The sequence below is a fragment of the Pinus tabuliformis genome, chromosome X, assembly GCF_031772625.1.
Source record: "Pinus tabuliformis cultivar Carrire ecotype Pingquan chromosome X, CPIR1, whole genome shotgun sequence".
NCBI classification, from domain to species: domain Eukaryota; kingdom Viridiplantae; phylum Streptophyta; class Pinopsida; order Pinales; family Pinaceae; genus Pinus; species Pinus tabuliformis.
Genome location: NC_142308.1, coordinates 429222712 through 429227468, shown reverse-complemented (window position 1 = coordinate 429227468; position 4757 = coordinate 429222712).

Genomic DNA, 4757 nt, shown 5'->3' with positions numbered 1-4757 from the left:
ATTCAGAGGGTTGATATCATCATATTAGGTTCCATTGGGTCATGTTACACCTTATTCATGCTTCAGTTGTGCCTTGGCAAAGTCATTTCCCTCTCCTAGGGTTTTGAAAGCCAATTTCTCTTGGACGGTCAAATCATCGGCAAAACTTGTTTCCTGATGTTCATACACCTTCCCCTATCCTTAAAGTACCTTATCAAACACTTCCCATCCCTTAGATTCGCCAAATTCCTCATTTTTGCACAAACCCTAGTTTCTAGCTACAACGTGGCAATTTTCTAGGTTGGGCCTGTGTTTTGCCCTTTTGGACCCCTTCCCCTCACTCAATCTCTGAGATTCCACTTTCCCCTACTTCCTAACATCCCTCCCCACTCCCAAAAATTTCCTCAAGAATTTAGAAGCCCCCTATCCCCTTCATTTCGCTCCATTTCGACAAAATTCCTTGTTCCACACATCGGGACAAGTCACACTCAAATGATGTTCCAGAGCAATAAAAGCTGAATTTTGGAAAACTGAGAGAGGTTTTTGTCCATAACATGCCAAAGAAGAAAAACCTCCTTCACTTTTTGCACAGGTGTCATGGTTTTAGAGAAATGTCAAAATTACAAACGCCGGATCCAAGGTGGTTGGCCAAGGCACAAAAAAGGAGAAAGAGGCCCGATCCCCTCCATATCTTGGCTGAGGCCTCACTGAAGGATCAAGGCACTCAATAGCCTAGCCACAGCTCAAATCCCAAAAATTTTTGAGAATTTTGGGTAATTTTGGTATTTTTTGGTAATTTACAGGTTTTGGCTTCTCAACAGGTCTCACCCCCGGTGAGACCCTTTGTTATCGTAGCTCCGTTTTGCAAAAACTCAACATTTTTGGATGTCATGTAAATTTACACATGCCTATGGATGGAATTGAGTTTTTATGGAGTTTTGGGCCTCCAAAAGGTAAAAATACAGCCAAATTTTGACTTTCTGCCCCTTTTTTGAGCTGCAGAAGTAGTCTTGGAATAATTGACTTTTGACTGGGCAAATGACCTCCAAATCCACAAATTCCTGTTGGGTTGGAAAGTAGACTCAGAGACCTTTCCAACGAGCTATCCTGCACCTCATTCTGACACCGGGAAGGCCTCCAAACAGGGCTCCAAAGTGCGCGACCTGTTGAGGAAATGTGCGCGACCCGTTGAGGAAAAGTTGCCAGATTTGACCAGTTCAGCCCAGAAATTGCAGTTTTGACCTTTTTCGACTTTCTGAGGTTAATGATGATCTTGATGGATGTAATTGTGACACTTTTTGGATATTTTTACTCTTGTTTAACTCTTCTAGAAGTTTCTATCATGTAAAGGGTAAAAATTGACTGTATGAACTGGTTTCCAAGTTTATAGAGGCAAGTTGTTTTGACTGCCTATTTTCTAGTGCTTAGTTTAGAAGTGGTTCAAACAGCTCCTAGGATAGTGAGCTCGACCCATGGAGGCAGGGAAAGAGGTTAGATCATCTATATTATGTACTTTCTTGCTCATTTTCATGGTTGGACTCTTGAGGGAGAAGCTATCATTGTATTATTTCACTTGTATCTCTGCAATTTTTGGCTAAGGAAGACCAGGGTTTTGCAGTCATCTTTGGGATCCTTGCGGACTCATGTGTTGATGGTGTGTATCTTAATGTACTTGTAAGTGTGTTTATGTGCTTCATCTCCTTTCTTTACTTCTGCATATTAAACAAATGAAGTGATAAAGTATGAATTCATGCCTGCCATGCTCTGCTTTTAAATTTGTTTAATTTCAATGTTTTCTTTTGTCTAAAGAGAATTCAAAGTGATTGTTTGCTTTCTTTAGCTCCTCATCTTTCATTCCTGATCATCCATCTCAAGTTAAGGCATCAATACTGTTTCCTACCTCGCCCCAAAGACCCCCCTGCAGAAACTGTGTCAAATCCCCGCACCCTAAATTGCAGCTCCTCAATTTGCCACCAAAAACCCCAAAAAACCACAAATCAACCTTTCTAATCAGTTTACTAGCCTAATATCAGTGTTACCTAGTTGGTCATCTCATCCCATTGAAGATCTGCCGAGATTGACCGGAGAGAGCCTTCTCCTGCCCCGTAGGGCTAGCTACGAGGCTAAATGGTTTGATGTAGCCTTGAGATTTACCTTTCTCAGCCTGAGGTGAAATTTCAAGCGCTAACATACTGGCGACCATACTGGGGAGAACAACCTAATCGTTTGCTCATTGACGTGTTTGTTTCATAAGTCTTAGACGGAGCCTGAAGTTACGCCAGGTAGCCTTCGAAAACGCTCTTGTTTTACATCAGCGTTAGTAGATAAACGCTGCTTCAGTCAATCTCCGTGAGCTTGTGAACGTAGCGCTTCATTGACTCTTTACCCCAGTACATGTATCAAGTTCAAATCTGATTGTTGATAGTGGACAACGATCAGACACTTGAAAGGCTGAAATCATTCACCTGGCGACTCCTTCACTGAAAACTCCAGATACCAATGCTTCATGGTGACTTCACTGCAGAGAGATCAGTAGCTTTGAGCTTTTCAAGATGGATTGGATCGCAAGAAGATATGCTCCCCTGAGCCGAGATCACATCCCTGGTTTTCCGAATAAAATTCCGAAGGTAGATTGGTCAAGGAATTTGCCTACATTTAATGATGACGGTAAGAAGGATGCTGCTTTACATCTAGTTAGATTTCATATGCATATTCGCAAGTTGAAGGTGGATTTTCCTGAAGATTGCTTCATGAAGATATTCTTGGCCACTCTGGAAGGTGAAGCCCAATCATGGTATGAATGTTTGCCGCCTGCTTGTATTTATTGTTTAAAGGATTTTCATGCTATGTTCATTGAAAGATATAAGGACTCTTATCCATCATTGAATTTAGTTCAAGATTGTTGCAAGCATGCCTATAGTTTTATTGAAAGCCTTGAGAAGTTTTATGAAGATGATAATTTCATGGATGAAGAGATCATGGAAGCCTTGTATGAAAAGCCGTTTCAGCAGCACATAGAAATCCTAGAGGATACTTGTCAAGATCAGCAGGTTGAAGATGGCCATATGGCTGTAATTGATGAAAGAGAAGAGCTTGTTTCAGATCTGCCCATAGAAGAAGACAGCGTGCAGGGTAGCCAAGATTCAATTTTATAATGTAATGCAGTCAACTCAGCTATTTCAGATCAAAATTCAGATCATGGTGACCAAGAATACCTTGTGTTGAATCCTATAAAGAAGAACTCGACTGTTGAGATTAGCTGGCATGAAGAAAACGAAGTTACAAATCTAAGTGCTCTCACCTCACCGGAACTAGATCTTCATGAGGAGGTCATTCAGTCAGCTCATGAACAACAAGGTGAGATCTTTGCTCAAGCAAGTGAAAAAGTTTTTCTGCATGAATTTGTGGTAGACGATATAAATGATCATTTTGTGCTTCAAGGACCATCTGAAGTTTCTTCTCTTATGATTGATAAATGTAATGAGAATCTGGCTATCATATCATATGAGGATGACTTACCATGTATTCAAACTACAAAAGATCAGATCATTCAGGATTCCATTTCAGATTCTTCCTCATATGTCTCATGTTTTGAAATGTTATTTCAAGAGGAGATCTGCTCATCTACTTGTTCAGAATTTTTTGAGGACCAAGAACATACTCTTTCCGAAGCACATGATGAAGGCATATCAGAATTTGAAGCAAAGGATACCGTGTTCTTTCAGCAGGAGGTGGCAATGTCAAGTCTTCATGTTTTCCAAGATCCAATGGCAGATTTGTTGCAGCTAGCAGTGATAGTGTTTATTGCAGTATTCAGTGATGAAGGAGAATATGGTCAACTATGTTTTTGGATGCCCAGTGATAGGTTTGTATTGTTGACCAGAAGATCTAATCAGGAGAATCAATCAAGAAGGCATCTGCTTGATTGGTTGCATTGGCATTTTGATATAGTTTGATGTATATAGTCTTGTAAGAAACACCGGTGGTTGTCATCATGATTTCACATCTTGATGGACTGCTGCCCTTCTCTTGTTTTAGTTAAGTCCGTCATGAGTCATTTGTGTTTGGTCTATTGAGTGAGTTTTTTCAAGTTATTTCAGTTTGCCATCGAGTCGGTTTGAGTCAAGCTTCAGTTAAGTTTCCGTCAGTTTTCAGTCAAGTTTTCATTCAATAAATGTGTCAAAGTTTTGTGTCAAAGGTGTAAATAATGACTCCATCGCCCAATGGTTGCAAGCACTGGTCTGCTCTCCTAGATGTCTAAGGTTCTTGGCACCTCCAAGGAGCTACCATCCCCATTGGAGCTAATGTTAGTGTCAGTCTTCCCAGCCTTCCTCCAGTGATCAAATATGCTCTTACAAAGTGGTCTCAGAGTTTCCAAGTCAAATTTTGTCATTTCAAAGAGCTTTCAAGCAAAATTTGGTCACTAGGCATTAGGTCTAGGGTTTGCTTTCACACTTTTCAAAGTTGTCCAAATGTCAGTCCATGTCATCATTCAACTGAGCCTATCATCATTCAGAGGGTTGATATCATCATATTAGGTTCCATTGGGTCATGTTACACCTTATTCATGCTTCAGTTGTGCCTTGGCAAAGTCATTTCCCTCTCCTAGGGTTTTGAAAGCCAATTTCTCTTGGACGGTCAAATCATTGGCAAAACTTGTTTCCTGATGTTCATACACCTTCCCTTATCCTTAAAGTACCTTATCAAACACTTCCCATCCCTTAGATTCGCCAAATTCCTCATTTTTGCACAAACCCTAGTTTCTAGCTACAACGTGG